The sequence below is a fragment of the Pelecanus crispus genome, chromosome 4 (genome assembly GCF_030463565.1).
Source record: "Pelecanus crispus isolate bPelCri1 chromosome 4, bPelCri1.pri, whole genome shotgun sequence".
NCBI classification, from domain to species: domain Eukaryota; kingdom Metazoa; phylum Chordata; class Aves; order Pelecaniformes; family Pelecanidae; genus Pelecanus; species Pelecanus crispus.
The window spans coordinates 18,705,296-18,730,917 of NC_134646.1; the positions used below are offsets into that span (position 1 = coordinate 18,705,296).

Below are 25,622 nucleotides of genomic sequence, written 5' to 3' on the forward strand. Positions count from 1 at the left end.
GCATTGAGCAGCTGCCCACAGAAAAGCTGTCCAGACAGCCAAGCAGAGGATCTTGTTTGTCATGAATTCTTTAACCACATAGCATACACACTCAGGATTTAGCAAACACCAGCATGTTAATGGCCTGACTGCATAATAAAACATATAGGCACAACCACTTTTATCTTATAACAAAGTGAACAGCATTATAAAAACAAAGAGCCCAGTTTCAGAATAATGAATCCAGCTAGCTGACCACTCCACTCCCGTGACTCTCCTTTAGATTTGGGTAGCCAACCGTTTGCTGTTGTTTGTATAAATATGAACTATAAAACCTAAGGAGAAAATCCACATATCTTGAGATAGACAGAAGACAAAATGCATATGAAGACTGACTTGACCTTTACCAGATGGCTTCTTGAAGTTGAGCACATTTGCAGGCCAGCACAGAAAAGTTAATCATTTTCCTAGCTGTACTACACCTGTTGTATCAACATCTTCCTTTTGCTGAGGTACCCAAAGCTAAATACTAGCAAATAAGAACTGAAAGTCACAGCTACAAACAGAACTCAAAACTACAAAAGATTCTTTGTTACAACATTTTCTTATCATTTTAGTTTTTGTTGATCTTCTGAAAATTTGTTAATACAGAACTCAAAAAACGGGCACCAAATTTAGATCACCCCCTCATCAAACCACTGTACATGAAGACTCACAACAAATTCAAATATTGGTAGAAACAATGAAGGCTTTTCCCCACTTCAGAACTCCCTGTTTCTAATTCCAGTTTTCATCTGGCAATTCCACAGATCGCATATGCCAGACAAAGCATTTCAGCCTTTGTCAATGATTGGATTATTCTATGATCTAGTTAGTAGAATGGACACAAATGTCTGCCTAACAACAAAAAAAATTGCTTTTTCTTTGTGAAGCACAGCTGATGCAGCCACTAGTACAATTATTTCTTAGAGCTTAGATAACAGCACAATGTCATAATGCTTGTTATGTTTAAAACAGTAGCAATGCTTTTTCTATATAAATCTATCTATACATACAAGCACTCGAAAACTGCTTCAAATAAAAAAATAGGCAGGCTATGAATGTTATTTATGTGTATATACAAATATATATATATCATAAAGTGAGAGAAAGATAGGAAGAATGTGAAGAAGACCACAAGTAAAATAAAATTTGGGGTTGTGTAGATTTTCATAGGCATTAGATAACAAAAATGTACTAATGGATGGATAAATTTTAAAGAGCTATTTTAACAATTTCAATATATTTACAAATTTCCTCATCATTTTTCCCACACCTTAGAGCAATGCTCACCTGATAAACAGACATCCAGGAGTGAAGAATGAGCAGCTGACTTTCCAAGTCAATGAGACATCAAAAATTGGCTTTTGTACTCCTACATGAAGCACTTTGCCACCCCTCCTCACAAACATGTAAGATGGCTAAATTATAACCAACACTAAACAAGATTTTTCTAGCTCTTTTTAAATACAGCTGTCTTTTCCAATACATTAATTTGTTTTGCACCCATGATGATTCTGAGTTCTTTTCAGCACTTTGTAAATGTTTCATAAGCTGTTATTTTTAAGTTGCCTGAAAGGGCAGAATTCTAAAAACAAGTGTATAAGGTAAGCTAAGTAGTAAAATGTTTTAAAGTGCTCTTTAATGGATCCTCCTTTACAATTTGAACAGCAACTTTTCATATTTGACATAAAATCCATAGATATAAATCACATTAGAGGGTTATTCTTTCCCCATTATCAATCTCTGTCTCTTTATGGAACATTAAAGTCACATTTGACCTTAAAACATGATAAAATGGAAATCAAACTAGAATGTTTTGTAAAAGATATAATGAACTTGTACCTCTTTTAAAAAAGTCTCTTTATGATGTAATTTTGAATGCATCCTTCATTAAATACCAACAAAGATTTTCAAAGTGTAGCTGTGACATTCAAATGAAGGAAAAACCAGTATTTTATTGTCCTGACAACTTCCATGAAAACAGAATCAGCCTGTTACAAAACAGAAATGTATAGGACTCCACTTTTCAGCAAATTCAGCACTTAATATGAATAGAAATTTGCAATTACCCACCAAAACTGAGAGACTCCCACATGCAGCAATCCCATAAAATTAAAAAAATCACTCCAGGAGGGACTCTTAACAAGAGCACGCTCTTTACAAATATATTTTGCAAACAAGAACAGAAAGAAGCCACAGTTCTGCCAAACACTTGGCACATGCATGTATAGTTACTAACATTAAGAAAGTTTTGCAAGAATAATCTTCTCTTTGATCATACAGGTGACTCGGCAATTGTTCAGCAGTTCCTACCCAAGATATATGCCAAATATTCAGCAAAAATAAGCTATTTCTATATTTTTTAATTCAGGAGTGAAAAAAGACTGGCTCCAACAAAAGAAAAAAGACACCCACCCCAAAGTAGATGGTCACCACTAGACTGTTTCGAAAGCATTAAAAAGTCTCTGTTTCTCTACTGTATTTTTTCATTTTCCAGATGCCTTCAGGGTTCACCTGATCCACTACTTCCAGAGATGCAAGATGAGGATATAGAATGGTACATGTTAATACTTCACACTATATCTTGATCATTCCATTTATGCAAAATAAAAATTCAGCTTGATTTCTGTTTGTGCACAAACTCAAAAATATATTTTTACAGTTTTATTTCTTCTTTATTGTTTGATCTCTTGCACTTGCAACATGCACCCTGTCATGCTTGAATATGGTTTTACAATTCGATATACAGTTGAATGCACACAAATTTGTCAAAGCTTCCTTCCACTAGTGCTTTGGCCTACATAATTTTTGTTATCTGTTTGGGTAAGTGTGTAATGAAAGTATAATCACGAAAATACTGCTGTCACACTCATGATGAAACAAAAAATGTTGAAAGGAGAAAAATGTATTTTCATATATACAGTCCACAGTTTATCTACAAAAAGTCTTAAAATCAGTGGCTGTTACAAGTTTTACAAAGGAGAAGTGTATTAAGCAGAAGCCTTTGACAAAGCACAGAGCTGAGGAAAGACCCTTGTTCTCTACCCCTTCATACAGGATGGAACAGAAACCTTCTCTTTGCCATTACTGCCGAGCAGAACAGGGTTTTTTCCTCTATCCTGTTCCCTGCTTGGACAAGACTGCAGGCTATTTGAACACGTAGGTTATCTGAAGATTTATTTTTAAGGAACAGTAATTCTAAAGGAGCACAAGGTCATCCAAAAGGCAAGTTATAGATATGAAAATACAATACGTTCTGTATGCAGGAAAGATTCCAGAAATAGTATTGCAAAATACTGACAAGGTGAATTAGTCTATTCTGCCCGTCTATATTCCAGTGAAGAGGAGGATTAATCTAGTGTTTTCAGAACTATTTTATCCTTGATCTTTATAAAAATGTCAAGTAAAAGATTTTTTCTGCACAGTACCATCTGCATGTGCACCTTTGCAGTCCCAAAATTACAATGTAATGCTTTCTACAAACTGTGAAAAAGCTTAATACTGTAGGGTTTTTAAAAGCAATATTGCCCCTTTTTACTTGTATACTTCAACTCAAAGATCACTGAACACTTCTACATATGCCAGTTCCTTTGTCTAATTTGGCTAAAAGCTACTTGCTTTGTAAAACAACCCATCTCAGAGGGTGTCATTTAAGAGGAAAAGTCATCCATAAGATAACGCGTAGCCTTGCCAGTAATGCAAATTCCCTACAAATAAGGATATTTTAGTAAATGAAGGAGCTCCTCAATCCTCTGCTTTCACAGATCTTTGCACTTGACCTCTGACCTGAGGTTTAAAGTCTGGACTAAAAATGCTACCCAGGGAAATCTTACAAAGACTCCTGAATAAGACTTAGAAAAATGAAAGCTTAAAACCTCAACAGCGAACAAAAGTCAACCAATGACAACGTCTGACAGCCACCGTCAATTCTGAAGTGATGCCTCTGTCATCCAACGACTCAAAGTATTGATTTCTCTCAGCATGAAAAAAGCTTAAGCCAATGAAATAGATATAGCATCATCCCCCCGATAATAGCCATCAAGGTTAACACCAGCAGAACACTTATCAAAGTATCTCCTCTATTTCTTCTTGTTTTAATGGACTGAACACAATGCAATGGCTTCTCATCTCTGCAACCTATAGTCTTCCAAACCTCATTTATCCACTTTTCCAGCCTTTTATCTGATTTGAAGATTAAAAAGAATCTGCATCTAAATCAACTGTTTGTAATACAGACGTGGGGGGGTTGAGGGGGAAGAAAAAAAAAAAAGAAAAAAGAAAAAAGTGGGTTTGTAGCCAGACATTCCTGGGGGAAAAAAAACTCCATGCATTTAAAATCACAAGGAGGGGGGAGGAACCCGCAGTTGACTTAGATCACACCAAACACAGACTGGTAAAACTATGGTCATGACCACAAAAAAACCTACCACAGTCAATTTGGGTTAGTGATTAGAAAGAAATGCAAGGATCTCAAGAGACATCTGGTTTTAATCTGTGCTGAGTCAACAGCTTTATTTTTTACCTTTAAGTCTCACAGTATTAAGTTTTAGTAAACCCAACTAGGCAACAGCACTTTTACTGAGATTGCATCTTTCAAATGAACCCAATTTAGTAGAGTAGGTAAATGAGACAAACTAACAAGAGTTCAACTGGATCTAAAAACAACGGACAGAATAAATAAATACTAAAGAACAGAAACAAATAACATGAGATTTATTCTGTAGTATCCATTAGTACCATAGACTTTTTTTTTTTAACCTTTTTCTTTGATGCTTATCTAATTGATATTACTTGTGTTACAGTAGCACCCTTGGATCACAAAGACAAAGCTTTACACAAACAACAGCTCTTACTCCTTGCTAGAAACTGGCATTTGCCATACGTGCCCTACATTATTCCAATATTCTAACTCTCTAAGCATCACTGCTAACTATTGACAGAAACAATATGCAGTTCTTTTTGAACCCAAGAAGCCAGTTCTTACTGTACATATGCCCTAATGCTTTGCATTCAAAGCATGCACTAAGATAGACACTTTCCTCCCTATCTCTTTTGCAAATCCAATTTATTGTCTGCAGTCCCTTCATACTGTTCTTGTTTTAAAACAGGCTAAGATCCTAAAAACATTACACTTGGGCACTAAATCTGAGATCCTTTGGGTTCACATCTTCCAAGTACAAGGCATTTTTCAAGCTAGAAATAATCAAAATACAATTCCCCTATGTTCTAGAAACAGTAAAGCTCAGCGCTTCTGCATAGGTGGCCCTGTGCTCTCAGATTAGATATTAAGCAAAGGAGGAGCCAGTGATGATCTTTTAAGCCATTTCCCAACCACACTGCATTAACCTGGTGACATTCAAGTGCTTCAACACCACAACGGAGATTAGTACTGTATTCACTAAAGAACTTCTAGTCCAATGCAACAAATTAATCAGATCCATGAACAACTTCTGGAATTGACAAACTCACTTATTTTATAAGGAACATCCACTCTGCCCAGCAAATGAGACATATACTTACATAATCTAAGGATTCACTACACATGCTTAATGAAGGCCAAATTAAGGTATTTCTCATAAGTGTTGGATACTTGGTTTTGGAATCTTTTCATATTGCTATTTCTATGCCACTTAAGTTTTAAAAAGGGGGCAAATACCTATCAGTCACATGAAAACGTATATATCAGTCTCAAAGTGGGCCAATTACAAAGATTTCTATCACTTCAAGCAAAGCACAGCAGTATTTGATTGTTACCTTATCTGTAACCAGCAGTTAGTAGATGTAGGAGCAACTTGTTACTACCAGAAGAGAAATACAATACTTAGTTCCAGTCTCCAAAGGTGCAATGGAGACGAGCCTAGGGAACTGTCCCAATGCTACTTTCAGTGTTCCCCAGCTTTTCTTTCTGTTCTTATCTGCAGGCTCTTTCTCATATTACCCAACCAAACTTCACCTTTTGTTCATGCTGTTAGTACCTTACTCTAGCAATAGCATCAGGACACTTCCTCCCCTCTGTACAGCACGAACGCTAAGTGGGAGTAGGGGAAATAGTTATCATACGCTGCAGTGTGGCACTGTCAGCTCAGGAAACATTTGCCAAATAACTCTTGCTGTGGCTTTCAATCCATTATTTAGCATCTTGTGAAAATCTTCGTATGAGCAGGGGCCAGATGGCACATTTCCAATAAACCCCAACAAACTAAAGCTCTGAAATGTCCTCATTCACTAACTGTGACCACCAACTCTCCAAGTGTCTTGTTCCACTCAGGCACAGTGAGGACCTGAGGTAGGTAGAAAGCAGTTCAGCAGCTTTGGCCCCAGCAGCCGAAAAAAACCTCCCTAGGATTCAGATTTCCAGACACCCTACTGCCAACATAGTTCTTTTACAACTTACAGCACCAAGACTTGGCACAGGAGTGACACTTGAACAGATTGAGAGTCACATGCAGTTCAGACAGCACAGGTAAACCTTAAATTAAGTCTCTAAGAGCACGTAACACACACTATTGAGTATTTTTGAACAATGCAACGTAGGAATTAAGAAGCGCTTAAAGGTACTACATAAACAGCAATTATTCACAAGTTGTGTGTCAGACAAATTCTGAATCATTTCTCATAATAGCGGCAAAAGGTACATTTCTGACAGAGGGGAAACGATAATACCTCAAAACATAGAAGAAATGGATATTCTCAATGAAATAAAAAGAAGTAATTTTTTTAATGTTTTAATTTGGAAACATTTTGCCAACCTTCTTTTCCAAACCAACAAAAGAAAAATCTAAACATTAAAGTAATTAAACCTCCAAGAGCACAAAGAATGGAAAAATTTAGCCAGAATGATTCAGATGACAAGCAGATAAACCAAAAGATAATTTGGAACCTTATTACAAAATACCTTGTACGATTTTAATCTATAAATATGGCTTTAGCCTCTGGCTATAACAAAGTGAAAGGCATTTGCATGAGTTAAAATTCTTTAATTTCTATAGCTATAAAAGACACAGCTACAAATACTTAGGTATATTAGTATTTAACACAACTTGTGTTTATTGTCTCAACACCTACCTTACAGGAACGTATATTCCTATATAGGACTCATTTTTATTATTGTGTAAGAACTCACATTCATATTATATATAGAATACAATGCAAAAATAATCAACATACCTCTGCTGATTTTGTTATTTATTGTTTGATATTCCTGCTACATCACACTCACTAAATCTCCTTATAAATTTGCAAAACACATGCAAAGCAAATTCATTTCCAGCCAAAATCTCTACATAAACAGTTTCCAAGATTATGTAAAGTTCCAGAGTTCCAAAAGATGGAAAGATTAGCCCCTTGAGATATCCCTGCAGCCTGGGGTCTGTGTTTCTATTTCTATTTTCTACACAGTTCCCCTCAAGCACTTTTCACCTTTCCCTGTTTAGTGCCTTGGTTGGAGAACACAACTCTGATTTTCATCCAGGAGCTTCAGAATGTATCAAAATATACCAACTCATGAACAAAGAACAGACAAATCACATTAATTTGAGACGATAAACCATTTAGGCTTGATAGTTTCCTATCTTGCCATGACTGGTTGCATGCCAATGACAAGCGCATCTCTAATAAGCTTCAGTACTTTGGATACCAAGCTGGTTTTAGACCTGACTGGACTCCTTAACATGTCACTTAAGACATTTCATTAAAAAAAAAAAAAAAAAAAAAAAAAGATATTTGTAGTTTGCCTTTCTGTAACTTTGTTCTGTACCCTGATAACAGAATCAAAGGCATGTTTTGAAAGTATTCTAGTCTGTGCAGGAGTCTAGTACTCACTAGACATTAAGAATAAACAAAGGGAAAAATACCATCAGCACACACCAAAATCTATGTATACACAGGGATACGTACTGGTAATTAAGGTAGATGTAGGAACAAATCACCTATTGTTCTGCACCAGCAACAGAAGGAGCTTTAAAAGTGTTCTGTGCCATATTTGGTAAACCTTTTGTAAAACCTCAGCTATGAAACATTCAGACACGAACATGATCTCACAACCCAAATGGTAAGCCATTTGTCCTTCACCAGCTTCTATCATGCTTGGACCAAGAGCTCATTTAGTGGACTTGATCTCTGACAGTTCAGGACCTTTTCAGCCTCTCAAAGAGAGGAGACTCTGTGAGTCTGATCACCTTGACTGGCACATATCGTTGAGCAACACTGCTAAATAAGACAAACATGTTTACTGGCAAAGCATTTCCTTTCCACATGCAGAAAAAAAAATAGTTTCTGCCATTAAGTCATTGAACCTTCATCTGTATCTGTAGAAACATTTTAATTCATTATTAAAGAAAAGTATTAAGGGCTTCTTTTTTTGTCAGAGGAATTTCAAATCACTATCAGAGAATCTGTGAAAGAAGCAGCATTACATGGGATTGTATTTAAAAGTCTATTCAAAAATAACATGCTCAGTGCTGCTGATTCACAAGTTTCTAACTTAACACTCCAAACTTGCTCTTCACCTTATGGTAAACTAAGACTCTTAAGAGGCTTATTCTTTGGAGGACCAAGTATTTCAAAAGCAGGATATTTTGATTAAGATGATGATGAAATGGCCAAGATTATAAAAAAAATCCAGAAGCCAAATGGGAAGGGTTATTAAAGTATGGCCTCTTATAGCAGTTATTTTTTAAAATCATTCCTAGCCACTTTGGAAACATTTTAAGAAGTCATAATCCCAGCTTTAGCTTAACCTCTGCCTTAACTTAAAGCCTCCTGTCAGAATTCCTATGGCATCAAACTATGAAAAGCAAGTTATTTTAACTTGATTTTTCCCCCCCCCTCTCCTTTTTCTCAGTAGTCTATGTTTTGTATTTCATTCCAACTAGCATATGAGGCTTTTTCCTTTGCGACTGGTTCTCATGCATTTACGTAACACAGTTTTGGAATTTCAGAACAGCATAAGATAGGTATGAATAGGTTTGGGTTTTAGTTAACATTTTTTATTCAGAAAAAGTTCTACCACCCTTAAAAGGTTGACATTTGGCTCTAAAAATTGTTGGGGGAGGATAATTTAATTTCTTTTTAAAACTGTGTGACTTTATTATCCATATAATGACAGCATTTGAAATATTCTGAGTATTCAAAGTGTGAGAAGACAACAGTCTCTGCTTTAACTTACAGCAGTCTAACTTAAAATCGCTCATTCATGCAACTCTAGATCCTTATACTGAGCGATATGGAACAAGCATTAAAAATATTCCATAACAATTACTTTAAAATTTATATTTTCTTGATCATTTGGTTTAAATGAAAAGACAGTAATGATGCAAGAGTCAGTATTGCAACTCCACAGGTTCTACCTTCAGAGAAATGAAGTCCTACGTAGCATCAAGCAGTTTCTACTGGAATCATCCTTTACGTTGTTAACATTAAAAAAAAAAAAAAAAAAAAAAAGAATAGTCCATAAACATATTTATTTACATAAGAATATAAGATCCATTTCATGAGTTTTCTGTTTATCTCTCATTTCAAAATTAAATATCAGAACTTGTGAAACGTCCTATTCCAAGTCTCTGATGTTGTTGTAGTTTTATTTTTGGCTTCATTCCAGTTCACCGTGCAAAGTTTTTCTGTCTGGTTGTTTTTTGTTGGTTTTTTTTGAAGGTATGAGGGTGTTTTCATACTACCACTTGGTAACAGTTATCAGCATTTGTTACAAACAGCTGAACTCACAGACATCGGTGTAATGGCACAAAACAGATTAGACAGTACAACTGCACAAATCCTGCTTAACTAGATTTCACTAATTGACTTTAATTCAGTGTAAAATAACAAATTCAATACTTGGAGCTTGTTATGTTTAGAGCACAATAGCCACGCAGGATAAAAAAGCAACACAAATTCTATGGAATTTTAAAACAAGGATCTGGGATTTGATGTGAATTACAGTTCACTCGTCAACATTATAGGTATTGAAAGAAAGTACAGCGACTAATCAAAATCACCAGCTTCCACCAAGCACGCACAAGAATAAAACAAACTACTGAAATGATACAGAACATTTTATAAAAAACACATGCAAGTGACAGTTATTGGACATACCAAAGCACCATGTAACATTTCTCACACACTTTAACAGCGTCAGTTAGACTCTAGCCAATAATCTACCTCTGTCTACTTCTAATATTCCAAATTTCTGAGCAGCTTCAAAGAACTGCCATTCAAAAATAACCTGAGAAACATTCCTCCCTCCTCTGCTGCTGACCATATGAAATTGCCTTGCAAAACAGTGTTGGTCCAATGCCAAGATGGGTGATGCTGGCTTTGAGGCTATTAGAAATGAGATACTTGGGGTTTCTAATGGGTGATGTAGGAAAAAATAAGCAACAATATCTCAGAAGTCAGAATATCTGACTTTTTCTTCTGTAAATGTTTAACACTTTCAGGACTAATGGTAGGATAATTTAGAGATGTCTGTAGGTGGCGTAAGGTCCTCCCAGGGCTGAGGGCCAGCACAGAGCCAGCATGGCTGAGGATGACCCTGTCCTGCTGGTGGTAGTGGAGAGAGGCTGCCCCACAGCCTGGCCAGAGGCCAGGACCAACCCCCCATCCTAGCAATGCCCACCACTTTGCTGTGGGCTCCCTGATCCTTCCCAGGCCCCGAGTCATGGGGCAAGCAGGCTTCCTACCCTCAGGCTGGCCCTGGCCCCGCCCTACCATGGCGGGGGTCTGTGCTGGCCCTGGACACCCTCCCCCAGGGCTGCCCTGCTCTTCTCATGGTAGGTGACAGGTTGGAGATGCTTGGTGAGGTCCTGTCCAGGAGGCTGTCGTACTGCAGTGGGTGCTCAACTCAGCCCCTCATGGCACCCTGACAGTGTATTTTAAGTCTCTGGTCCCAAGTTATGAGAAAATTTGTTTCACAATTGGCATATGTTCTCTATAATATAGTAACCCATCCAATAACTAGGCATTTTGCTTGTTTTGTCTGTCACCTCCCTTAAATATTTCTGAGGGAAGAATTGGCATCGGTCATAAAAGACAGAATCTCAAATTGCTCCAAGGGCAACACGCAGTTCAGGGTAGTTTGATGAGATGTAAATCCCAAGTTTCCTCAAGGACAGACAGGAAGAAGGATGGAAGAAGCACAAACATCTCAAAATCCATTATGCCATAACCTTGGCTTTACTACATAGACCCAGAATTTGTTCCAATAAACTTTTGATGAAAAAACAGTATCTTGGTGCTAGGGCACAAAGAAAAAAAGAGTGTAAGAATGACCAAAGCACTTGGACTGCTCATCATTATAGTCACTATCATCGCCTTCCAAGCCCTACTTCCAAGAGATATCTAAATCTTTTCTTTTAAGATGGCCAGAAATCTTTGAAGATGTGTTTTCTACAAACTGAATTAATAACAGGGACCTAGAAATGTGAGCAGGAAAAAGGGGGGAGGGAGAAGACAAGTGGTGAGGACAGTATCAGGAAACTTTTCTTCTTCCTTGTATGAAACAGAACAGTGAGGACTATTTGGTTTTCTGAATGGTAAGACTTCTTAAGGATTGACTATGCCACTTTCAGCAGGACTTCAGATTAACAGTGAAATCCAGAGGTCTCTAAGTCACTTGGCACTTTCCCCGACACAGTGATCATCTGAAGAGCAACTTAACTGCCTGATAGATCTTCCTTTTCATGATCTAAGACCATTTCAAAGGGATTGGCTCAGTTTTCTCCTACTTAGGTCAAAGAGAAAAATTAGCAGGTGGACTCATTCTGTAAACATTTCTATAAAAGAATCAGATGAAGCAGGATGAAAAAGATTCAAAAAAACCCTATTATAGCGATTCCCATTTAAACACTAATATAGGAAAGTTAAGATGAAAAGCTGGACTGCTACTTCTACCTCATTGCTTTGCAATGTGACAGGACCTTTCAGTTCCTGTTAAGAATTCCGATTAGTGCAGTCTTGTTCCCTCTTTCCTGGAAAGCTGTATAGGTCTACTCAGAAATAAAAGGCTACCTTTATAAAAGATTAACAGGAATGCCATCCTTGGCCGGGTGTGGCTTTACAGTTTTCCACCATTTCCCTCCCTGGATCCCAGACAGACTTCAAGACCCATCTACTACAAAATAAAAATCATTTTAGCAATTTAATTGCAAAATCTTTATTTAAACAATTACCGTCTCTTTTCTGCCATCACTCATGGAGGTATTTATTTCAGCACAGTAACTATATTTTGTATTCAGAACAGAGCATTCTCAATGAAAGGCTGAATCTTTCATTGGAATGAGAAATGCCATTCAGAATAAACTATGACACTAGATGCAGTATTTTGCACAACTTCCACCTCAATAATATTCCAATAAATGAAAGAGAAAAATACATGACTAAGAAATATAGGTAACATTGAAAAAACTTAACTGTAAATGCCTTCAGGCTCTACTGATGAACTTTTCTAAACATCTCAGTATCTTAATTGCATATATTTTAATATGTTTTACTTCCCACATTGCCCCAAAATTGATTTTCATAAGCCACCTTCATGAACATCAAAAAATAAACCTGCATGAATCAAACTTTGTCATGCCTAAATGAGGAGACTGCATTAACTACAAGATGAGACTATACATACTGCAATTTGAGTACAAACAAGCTAATGACAAGTGTATCTGTAGCTTACACAATCAAGAAGCCACAGGTCAAGACAAGTAACTAGTCAAACTATGGACTACATTTTCAATACACACTTCTATAGATCAGGTATGCTATGACTTTTAGGCACATCCAAACCTGTTTTGGGGTTGAAGATACTTGTTCTCCCTTTCCTTTTACAGAAATATCAGTGTGCAAATGCTTGGATAAATCCTCCAGATAAAGTGGACTTTACTTTCCAAATCTGATAAGGGTCAGGGTTTTAAAAATAAAATCTTTTGGAGGATATACACATAACTACATTCAGCTCCAGACCGAAGTTTAATAGGTCAGTAAAAGAAAGCATATTGCAGGTACACAAACTTGTACACAGTATGCTTTCATACATACAGCTGCAGAACGAGCTGGCTTCATAGAGTCACTTCTAAATTTTCCTTTAAACCATCAGTCATTATAAAACAATTTCAATGTTTTTAAGTAACACAAATAATAACATCCTAATACCTGTATGCACCAGTCTACCCTGGTAACTTCAGAACTGCAGAGGTTTCACATGAAATCCACCTATAGTCAAGTGGGATGGGCTTTAACCCAAAAGCCTGAACTCAGGTCAGTCATAAGCAGTATTTGCAACTCAGGTGCTTTTGCCAGGAAAAGTCAAATGAGAAGACAAACATGCAGAAACAGAACTAGAATATAGGGAAATATTTTACAGTTTTGTGACCTCTTTCTTCAATTCCTGTTTTAAACAAGCTTCTCACATAAAAACAATACTTCTGAAAATGAAATTGTATTTGAGAGAATATTCAAGACTACTGCCAAAAGACTGTCAAATACATCTGGGCTACAAATGACAATATGCTGGATCAAAAGTTAACACTCATTTAGCAATCAGATGCATATTTCATCCTTAATGAAGGCCTGAAAAGAAGAGTTCACTTTATTCTGGATGCAGGTATCAAAGCAGATCTCACAAAGCAACATAGGCGCATCATCTAAGTATCTTTTTCACATTAAGAATCCTATTAGAAGGAAAACACTAAAAGGTAATTGAATTTCCCTCAGTTATCTTCATCTCTGTCAGCTCCTGCTACAATAACTTACTCTCCAGAGCAGAGATAACTCAATTCTGTCCAGCAAGCATATGTTATGAATCTCCAAAGCAAACTTGTCTAAATCATTCTGGTCTTCTATCAAGGTTGGCTGTGGATATGAACTCTGACAGAAAGCAAACAAATTTATTTTTATCTTTTCAATAATTCACTTCCCTGTGCCTTGATGGAAGAATCTAAAGACATGAATGTTTCCAGTAATTCTGGAATTATAAAGACTGGTTGAAAATATTTTTTCTGGAAGTTAATGCTATTATAAATGGTTTGATTCACCATTCTGTTTTAGCAAAAACAAAAAAAAAGAGTGTTACAGCAGTTTCAAGTTCCTGTAGGTACACAAAAACTAAACCTATCACCTCATGCTGTAATTGCTTTTTTTTTTTTAGAATGGTTTTGACATTTACATTTTCACCTCCAGTGGAAATGTTAACTGTATAAATAGTAAGAACAGAACTATACTCTAACTTTTTATTTGATCAAAGCTCTTAAAATATCAGTAAGCACAAATTCTCCACTCATGGGAGCAAACCACTTTGATTTTAGAAGTCACATTTTAGGAAGGTATAATGACTTATCTAGAACAACATCACAAAAGAAAAGCAAAACATAAAGCAGCCAAAGGAAGGGTAAATGACAGGAATCAGAAAAGCTACTTCCAGAAGGAGATGAGAGAAAATACTAGATAAGGTTCTGGTCAAACTAACATTAACCATACAATTCCTGTCAGTTTATGATCGTTTCAGGCTGTTCAACATATATGTTTAAAAGACTCTGAAGAATGAGTGAATAATGAAGTGACAAAGTTCGATGCTGATACTAAGCTATTCAGGGTTGTATAATCATGAAGGAGCTGTGAGGAACGGGAGGGGGAGCTTGGAAGACCAAGTCATGGTGGTAATAAAACAGCACAGGAACTTCAATGTAGATAAAAGAAATGTAGGAAAGAATCTAATTTTAGATATAAAATGATGGACTCTGAGTTCACCTTTATCTTCACTCCTTTTTGCCATAATGAGATGGTATTATCAATGACAGTTCTATGAAAACATTGGCTCGGTAGAGGATAATCAACAAGCACACAGGAATTAAGTAAAGAATTAGGAACCACTGTGAAGCGAACAACACAGAAAACATTGTGTATTTATAAATTCCTGGTGTGTCCACATCTGGAATGCTGGGTGCAGTTTTGTGTCTTCCATCAGAAAACAGGACACAACCGAGAAGCATTATGGAAGGATTCAGAATTTGAAACACTGCCACAGAAGAAATAACTATGTAACAGTAGGATTTTTCAAGGCAGGGGAAAGAAAGACAGCTCAGGGGGATAGGAGAATTCTGTAGAATGATGTGGTATAAAGGACCCTTCCTAGGCAAGTTTGCATGAATGGGTTGTATAGATTAGATGGAGAGAGTCACCAGGAAAAAGCAGGCCAAACAGATGGAGCATGTATGCTGAGAAAGTCACGTGTGAAAGTTTCCCAAGAGCTGGTAAACTCTAGGGACTGGCAGTCTTGTTGAACTTGCAAAATATGATCAACTCAGAATACTATAGGTCTGCTGAATCTGTACACCACCACTAGCACACGCTAGTACCAGCAGCAGGTTGTGTGACTCAGACAACATCCAAGAAGAGTGACAGCTACTCTACACAAACAAGGAAGACAAGATTGTTTATGTAACCCATGAAGCAAAAGACCTTCTGCAGGACTTTTTGAAGCTTTTGGAATGCCAGTAAATGCCTTCATTACACTTGTTGGAGCATACAGTTGGAGTCAGCCTCCCAACTGTAAGTGATGGCGCTGTGTGTGGTTATCAGATATTAACAGTAACAGCTTTATTCTATTAATTACAACAGTATAATGAACAGGTGTTATAAGAAATATTGGTTGTGATCCATGTCTCCCCTCCAACCTGATTCGCTACCAGGGAAAAGGCATTTTATAACACAAGAATGAAACCAAGATGCCAGTACAATCTGCAATTAATTCAGTGCAACTCTTAGCGAAAGTCTATGTGGATTCAAAGTTTTGCTGGGCAAATGCGGGAATAATCCCTGAAGAGGTACTAAGCACGTGGGCATCATTTCTGGCAAGCAAGAATCAGAAGTCCCTGAACTTCAAATTGCAGAAGGGTGGGAGTGTATTCTGGGAAAGTGTTACTATTGTTTGCCCTTTTAATAAACTCTTCCTTAAGTACCCACAGTTTGAGATAGGATAATAGGCTTGATAATGGACTTATCAATGTAATTAGTCTTGCTCATCCATGTTCCAGTAGGAATCAATCTTCCAAGAACAGACACAGAGTAGAACTACTAGGATGATCTAGAGTATACAGACACCACCTTAGAAGAAAAAAACCTAGACGAATAAAACTCATTTAACCTAGCGAAATGAAGTGAGGAGATGTGATAAATAATAGATTAAAAAAGCAAAAATAAGAAAAACTAAAGAAAAGAGACCAGTGAAGCCAAAGACAATAATCACATAATAACAAAGAAATAGATGCTGAATACAAGTAAAAATAAATTAGAAAAAGTTTACAATTGAGCAGAATATTTAAATCCAACCTGCCAGGTGGAATAGTGAGAAAAAACACCTTTGGGTATTCAGACCCTGAAGATCTTTTCTGACCTTGTCAGCACCAATATCAGAATTGTTGTAATATAATGTCTTTCTCATTTAGATCAAACTAACCTATAATAAAGCACATAGGAGAGAATCTGTACTGTCACCAGATTTTTTTCTTCAAAGCTGAAGAACTACTAACACTGTTGTTAAAAAAGTACGTTACGTAATGCACGCTATCTTTGGACAGGAATTTTAGAAGAAAATCTCCAATCAAGCACAATAGGATATTTGCTTTGTTAATGCTAGACATTTACACTCTATGTACACTGTACTACTTCGAGTCAAGAGTATTTTAGAATCATTGCCTGGCATGAGCTACCATAAAAGTCGGTACATGAATAATAAATGAGGTAAACACTACTGATTTATTTTTCACGAATAGGTGAGAACAACAACATTTCTGACGGGAACATCTAATTTGAAGCAAGAAATTTCTTAGCTAGCTAGCTTAGTTTTCATATTATGAGCATAAAAAGATGCAGCAAAACATGGAAAATGTTTTTATAGACAACACAAAAACTGTATAAAAAGATACAATATTAGGGGTTCAAAGGAAATGTATGCCATCCATCAAAAGGCTTTTTAAAAGACCAAAAAAAGCTGGAATGGTTAAGCCGCAGAGGAAGAAGGCTGTAAGAAAATAGCATTCTTCAAGAAGTCTGTTCAAAGAAGGAAAACAGAAAAATATGTCAACTATGGTATGTTAGTTTTAAAAACAGAACGAAGCAGGCCAAAAGAGTTCGAGGAACACTTGCATAAAGGCATAAAAGGCAGTAATAAATTATTTTTCAAACAAATCAGGAGCAGTAAGCCCGTTAAGGTATCTCTGTAGAGTTAGTAGAAGATCAAAGGATAAAAAGAGCTCTTGGAACACAAGACCACCACAGAGAAGTGCTAGCGAAGAAGTTATAAAAGAAAACTGACAAGTGACCAACTGCTAGGACCAGACAGTATTCACTCAGGTGATCTAGAAGAACTCGGGGATGAACACAGCTGAGCCATTAGCTACAGCGTTCTTGTTCAAACTGCCTCAGTGCCAGAAGAATGAAATACGCCAAATGGACTCTGGAGGACAGCAGGGCACTAAGTCTGAATTTTTTTATAGGCAAATTGGTAGCTGTGTTTAAAGAAAAAAAGCAAACAATGGAATAAACACACTGGCAAGAGCCATTGTTGCTTTTGTAAAGGGAAGTCACGCTTCATTAGATTTCTTTCAACAAGGCACGGGAGACACAGACAAGAAAGATCCAGTTCATAAAGTCCACTGTTTGAATGCCAAAAAGATATTTAAAGAAAGGCAGGATGTGATAGGGCATATAGGAACATCCTTATGTTGATAAAAATGGACCAAAACAAAGGAAACAGGTTTAAAAAAAGAATAGCTAGTCTTCAAAGTGGAGGAAAATCACCAATTGAATCCCACTGTGTTATTAAATGTATTTAGACTGGAGAGTGGAAGAGGTGTCAAATTTTTCTGATAGCTCTAAGTAATTCAAGGTAGTAAAAGCAACAATCAAACATGAAAAATGTTAACACAGTGACTTGGAGATAAAACAATAGGTGAAATTCAGACAGAGAACTGCAAATCTTTATCCAAATTGTGATTCCTGCCACCTAGGCAGAACCAAGGAAGCACCCCTATATAATTGCATTGTTCTTACACTTGTCCCTAGGCATGTACTATTCAACTCTGTTAGAAATAGAATACCAAGTTTGATGGACTTTTGCTAACCCAGTACAGATGCTTTCGAGTCTTAGCAAACTATTTATCTGTGAAACGAAAGAACAACATTATTAATGCAGAGGAATAGAAAAAGGCATGGAATTTCCAAGTGGATTGTGTTAACATCCTCAATGATTTTTGGATTTTGAATGCTCTAAGCAAAGTTCAAGTTATTCAAGTTTACTGCCAAATTGTTTCCTATTCCAGAAAATTGGCAGAACCCATGGCTCCATAATACACTAATAACTAAGCGATGTTCATCTGAGTATTTGAGCAATTCCCATCACAAGTGAGTATTCACATAGAATTATCTGCGATAAAAGGAACTTACCTATATAAATCTTGCACATATTAATACAAGACCAGACATTCATATTTCTGTACTTTTCTCCTAACACATGACCACTTAGAAATCACTCATTACAGTCACTGCTGTGGGAGAGATACTCCACAGTACAGATTATTACATTTCACTCAGTTCTTACTGTGTATAATTTTACTTTAAGAGTTATTCTTGCAAAGAAGTAACAAGTTTGAATCTTAGAATTTGTAATTAAAAAGAAAAAAGAATAAAAAGAAACCAATCCTAATAAAGCGCTGTTTAGACATTACCTTATTTATGTTGATCAATCTTGCAAGCATGCACTAATTGTTATTCTGGATTTTGTGTGGCACTTAGCTAGCTGGGGAGCTACATGATTTTTAAAAAAACAAAAACAACGAAAAACCAAACCACCCTGTCAGCCTTACAATTATGGATTTCACACCAAAAAAAACCCCCTAAGTTAAGATGTGCTGCCACAGCAAAAGATAAGTTCAAAAAGGAATGTCTTTTCCCAGTCTAGCAGAAGATAGATCACAGCAGAAGCCTACAAAGCCGCTCTCCCTTCTTCTAATTACCCGATTTTCTTCATGCCTATGCTATTTCAATTCAGCCCTTAAAGTAGCAGGGCAAAATTATAAAACATAAGTAGTTACAGGTACTGAGTCTTTGGGTTTTTTAGGTTTTTTTCCAGGGTCTACGAATGCTAAAATAACAAGAATTCCCAAGCATGTTCTGCTAAGACTTCCAGAGACAGGGAGAGTAGCTTTATTAAGCTAATCGATAATCTCTAGTGAAAATAATCAGCTGTAACAGTACTTACAAGAGAGGGTAAAAAGTTTTTAAAACAAAGGAAAGTTTATCATTCACAGGAAGTGAAGGATAAGTAGATGTGTTAAATATGTAAAAGGAAAGAAAAAGGGCCATAAGAAGTTAAAATCTCAAAAGGCTCATATTTTCATGACATTCCTGGATTTTTTTTTCAAATTACACTTAGTATATAAATGAAACTTAGCATAGATTATAAAAAGTGGAAGAGTCTCGACAAGATACTGCTAAACACTAAGCATTAATTATAAAGTAGTAAACTTCATTATCATCAGAAAAACAAGAATAGATTTTTTGTATATGAAATAGCTACGGTCATGAATCTATTTCATTTCCATATTCAATATGATTTGAAAAGCCCAATAATAGGTTGATACTTATTAGATTTAATTCTTCACATAGTTTGTTTCTTAATTTGCCAAAAATATAATCCAAAAATGGTAATGAAGATAACATCACTTCTTGTTTGATCAAAAAAGTCTATAGGAGAGAGTAGTTCTAAAATGAATTTTCCTTCAAGCTGCTTCAGAAACAATATTACTATATTTTCAATAGCTCTTAGACATATTTCTGTAATGTATTTTGATTTAAAATTGAGATATAACAAAAAAGATGCTCAGCATTCCAGTGCCAGCTTTCATTCCTTCTCCTCCCATTGCTTATTAAAGCATAAGTGAAAGAGAAACCACAATTTTTTCACTCCTCCTTTCATAATCAGGCCATACTTTATCCCAACACTTCCCAGAGCACAGGGAAAGCGTTACAATGTTCAAACAGAAAATGAACTTCTCATTTCAGTATCCTTAGGACTCATTGTCTCATGTGAGTCAAGAAATTGCCACCTCAGGAATATGAGAAATTTAGTTTTCCAGTTTGGGACTTGTCAACATATTGCAGCAGAACAAAACTGGTTAATCCTCCAATGGAAAAAAAAATATCCTTCCATGCTCAGCACTCTGCTGAAGACTTTATAATACCTCAAAAAAAAAAAGTTTTGAAATGATAGTCAACTTTTTTCTTCCTTCTACCGACAGATGGTGCTACAATGCCTAACCTGCCCAACACAAAGGGCAGCATTTATTTAAAAATCTAAATTTGAGAGAGTTAAGCACATTCATAATGAAATGTGTAAAGCCTTATTTTTCTGTGAGGATACACCTAGCTTCCTTTGTGTTGCCACATTACATTTTTGCAATCTTATGGACTATCACTTCTGGTTACATTACTACAGGAGGCCTACAACTTGCGCTGTCCATTATCTTCATATGTTCTGTAAAGATTCATTGCTGATAACCCACACTACTAGACAGAATACCCACTGAAAGCATTCCAGAATCTTTTGTTCTAATAAATAATGTAATTCCCATTAAGTGTGTTGAATAACGCTTTATATAAAAGGATGTTGCAAGAGCCACAGAAAGATTATTTGATGCACCAGTTCTATACCAAAGCAGTTTTTATTAGAAGCATTGGAACATTATATGGAGAATAGGGACCCAAGTCAAGGATTGAAACTTACTTTCCCAACAGAAGTAACAAACATATAGAGAAACTACAAAGACACCAAATACCTTTTCATAATTCTTTCAAGGGCTCTTAAACATTCCCTTTGACTCATGGGTATTCTGCCACAATTGATTTGCAGTACTTTTTAGTTACTTCCTCTGATACAAATAACATCTTCTAACGTTTAATGCTTAGTACACCGAAGGGGAAAAGGTGCAGAATACACAAGATTATCAATCAACGGAACCACTGAATTTTGTTTTCTGCCAAGGAAACAAAAAGCAAATACCTACATCCAAGTCGCTATTGGAACGCTTGCCTAGCCTTGCATCTTACCTCTGTCAAGGCAATACTTGTATTAAGATTCGTTTCTCAGCATGAGCCATGAAGTAAAACATTCAGTTTATTACACACAGCCTATAAATTGATACTGAATAAGAATTAAAACTGCAAGGAAGTCCAAGTCTTCCGCATGAAAAAACATAACTGAACAGAAAAGGGCAACAAATTTTACAGCAGCTGGAAATGCTAGATTTAATTATTGAAGAGAAATCATGCAGAGAAGTTAGCTGCCTAGCATGATTTATAACAAATGCAAAGGGAAAGTCATGTGAAATTCCCAGTTAATCAACAGAAACGGCCGATAACAAGAATGCTAGCACTTCATATTTCTATAGATGATGAGAATTTGAAAAAATAAGACCAAAACTTCAAGGGAATGACACCACACAATCTTTAACAAAAAAGACACTTTAAGGAGCCAGGTTAGTTTGTAAATTACAGCAATTACATTTTACTGAAAAAATTACCAAAGCGTCTGTTTTCCTCACAGACTGAGAATGAAGAATCCTTGTCCTTGCCTAGAAAGTTTTCTGAAAATTATTGTGTTGTAATGTCCATTGCTCCTCTACACACACTCATGATGTGCAACATTATGAATGGTTCTGTATAATACCTTTTCCCTCATTTTCCTATTCTTTCATGTGAATCTTCTGGGAAAAAAAAAAAAACATGCTGCTAGAAGAATATTCATCAAAAATACTTCACACAAGTATTGAGATACGGTATCACAGATTTTGGTTAAAATCCAGTAGTGCCATCCGATAGCAAACTAAACCTTCACTAGAAAGATGAAACACTGTGACGGTTGAACCTAACACACTTGCAGGTTTACATATTTAGAATTCTATAAATATGTATATTCACACACAAATACATGAAGAGATTTATATAAGACAGGATGCATATCCAAGGCAATGGGCACTCCTGTCATAAATTATAAAATAAAGTCAATTAGAGTACAAAATTCCCTCCCCCTCCTCACACCAAATCCAATTATTCTTGTAGGCCCGACTCCGCAGCAGTCTGCACACATAATCTAAGACACAGTGAGAATCACCACATTTTTCAAGGTCATTTCTAGAAAGCAGTCTAGGTGGTAGCTGTTGGGATTCAGGCATAAATAGGTTGTTCTTCAGGATTTTCAGCTCTACCAAACACTCAGGGTGAGATTCTGAAAAATGTCTAAGAGACCTGTGCATATAAATCCCAGGGACACTGGGAAAATTTTAAGGTTATAAGGGTTATAAGTTATGTTAGAAATGTTCACATTTCCACATTCACTGTAAAAACATGTGCTTCACTGTGACCTCACTAGAGAAATTAGTGGAATATTGCTTCATCAAGCTTCTTTGAGGCTTAATCACACTCTAAAATGGGTAAGTATGTCTCAGGTCTCCCTGTGACCTCCCCATATGTCTACATTCATAGATGGAACTACTTATACAGGTAATACTGAAAACACAGGTGAAGAAAGGATCAGAAAAAAAATAAGAACTAAAAAGTTTGACCTTTGTATTCAGCCATAGAAAAACCTCTCACAACCAATGCTTCACCTCCAAACCAATTTTTTTCTGTCTTTTTTACAATACCACCTTAGAACAAAGGCAGCATAACTGGTTTGCTCATAATTTGTTATGTTACTTCTATTATCTCATATTAAAAAAAGAAGGAGTGGCCAGGCACCAAAGAGGAAGACTTTTTTGTCTTTGTCCAGGCTGTTGAGTTGTAAGGTAGAGCCCTCTAGAGAGGGTGGGAGATTGCATCTTCCATGAGGGAAGCTGAGCACCTCCAGTTTGAAGAAGCTTTGGAGTGCAGGACTGTAGAGGCAAAGGAGGGGTCTGCAATGCAAATGGAGACAGAGACTCCTGACAAAAAGGAAGAAACAGAAAAATAGCCAAGCCAAGATGACAGATGCCCTTCTTGCTACCAGACACAGAAGTGGATGTGCAGATTTTGCTGCTGTTCAAGACACTTTATTTGAAGTTTCTGAAAGAGGGAGAATTGCTTTGAGAAGTTATAGGAGGAGAGAAAAGATTTCTTTTCAAATCCTTTTAATTTAGATCTGTCTCACCCAGGCACTCAGAGTTTCCTGCATTTCTAAAGTTACAGCACAAACTGTACGCAAAACAGTACGCAAAAAAGCCCCACCCTTGCCTTAGAGACTCTTCCTGTGCTTTTGGTCATCCTACTTTATGGAAAGGGTATAGACAATTTCCTCTCAGTGTTCTGACCCATGCAGGGTCCCACCACAAGGAGACACAGCAAAGAAAGGCTCAATCATACCTTATGTGGCAAAGTGAACATCTGCCACATTTGCTGCTGCTTCTCCGTCTCCTCCTGGCTGTGAAAGAATTGATAGGTGGACACTTCTTAATCCATTTCTGGAAGGAAAACATCTGTCCTGTACTTGCAATGAATTAAGAACCAAATAGGAGTGGGACCTTCCCCTGTGGACCCTGTGCAACTTTTAAAATGTCACATGACAAATACTTTCTTGCCCCACACTTCTAAAGTGCAGTTGTTCAGTACGGCAGTGCCTTTCCTAGTATTACCTATTTTCCTAGGTTTTTCCTTCCTCTTACAATGGCCATCATTGCCTCACTTATAACCAAATACTATACAACAATATATAACTACAGAAGTTTGTTATGAAGCTTGTCTAAATCTCCTATTGCTTTCTCCTGCATCTGTGTGCCCCAAATACCAGACTTCAGTTTTAAATGACATGATATTTTGCCTTTTATTTTAAAACTGCCCTTGCCTTTCAAAGAAAAGGAAAAAAAAAAAAAAGAAAAAAAGTGTTCTACAGAAAATTTTTTATAAAAGACTAGATTGCTCTATCACCACGGTACAAACCTGTCCAAAATCTGACACACTTATTGCAAGCCTCACCTTCAGAAATGGGAGAATTAAAACCAGGCAGCAGTAAATGTATTACAGATCTCTAAAAAGAAATTTGGGGCTTGGATTTTTGCTGACCCAATGTTATCATGGAATATTTCATATGTGATCTGAAACACCAGAAATATAAGTCTGAATAAAAATGAAAAATGTGTAACAGTTCTCGCCGCATTTCTCATCTGTCTCTGGATCTTCACCCCCACTCAACCAGCCTCACCTCTTTTCTCCCCATACCTCAGGTAGCAAAGCTTACTCCTGATCTGAACCATGCATACTCGTCTCAACCATTTTAAAAAAAAAAAAAAAAAAAAAAAAAAAAAAAAAGAGTTGCAGCTTTGCAACTAGTAATTACCACTATCACAAAATGCTTTTAAATGTGATCAAAACCACATTTGCATATACCATTCTTCAGGGCTACATGTTACAGGATTGCACTATTTTCTGAGAAATTGTTTAATTTTTTTTGTACACAGGGATCTGCTCACTTTCTTCAGTTATCACAGCAAGGAAATTCCTCATATTAGGACATTATTGGTGCAAAATATTTACATCAAATTATAAAAGGAATTGGAAAAATTCACAGCAGAAAAATCACAACACTATTTATTAAAGACATGACCTCCAGCTAGGGAAGTCTGTGAGCTGCGCAGATCTCTATATGATAAGACAGAATGAATGAAAGTATAGCCTATCTGCTTTCTTGTACAATTGCTCTTTTCTGGACATGTGTCATAGCAGATGGGATATTGCATTCAATGGATTGACCAAGCACAGTCTCTCTCATGACTGGCAGAGTACCATTCTCATTTCAACTCATTTCTCAAGAACAGATGGAAGATGAAGCAGCAAATCAAGGAAACGGATGCATGCAGATGACCAAACCACACCAGCCCAGCTAGCCAAAAAAATGTTTAACTTAGGGCCCATCATCTGCTATTCTGCTTCCTTACAGGTCCTCAGGTTGGAAAAATGAACCAAATCAAAGGCTGTAACAACTGTTTTGAAAGTCTTTTTTCTTTTATTTGCAAGTCCTTCCTGTCACATGCCTGTAAGTGTGTCATGATGTGAGTGTTAGGACCAAAACACAGGGATCAACATCAACACCCATTCATACAATGGGAACATACCTACCAACTGCAATACAGAGCAAGTCAGCAGCCCAAAACAGCACAGATCCGCTCCCATTAAGTGATGGAATGGCTCCTGTCTAGTCAAGTGACAGATCCATCTCTGGGCACGACAGAAGAATGGCAAGTTTTCTATAGCCTGAAGCATCACTTTGAAAGGCTATGAAGAACACCATGGCTAAAAAGTACCACTGTGCTAAAAACAAGGCAAGCACGCTTGACAGGACATGAAAACCAGACCATACCATGGATGTATGGAACACAGTACACAGGAATTTCTGATTGTTGATGTGATACCGGCAGATTCAAATGGACGTGACTACCAGTTCCCCCTTCCACAAAAGAAACATAACACTGACTGAAGTCTGCCACAGACATCAGTAACGCTAACTTCATGAGACACCAGGTTTTTTATTTAAGCATTTGGTAGAATCCAGTAGTTGTATATCCTCAATTTGCACAGCCACAGAAGTGATG

At 36.7% G+C, this 25,622-nt stretch overlaps 1 protein-coding gene across 2 annotated transcripts in view; it reads right to left on the reverse strand.

The window, feature by feature from the left end:
• Positions 1 to 25,622, reverse strand: part of LRBA (LPS responsive beige-like anchor protein) — a 419,408-nt gene that overhangs the window by 245,769 nt on the left and 148,017 nt on the right. The gene's annotated exons all lie outside the window — the stretch shown is intronic.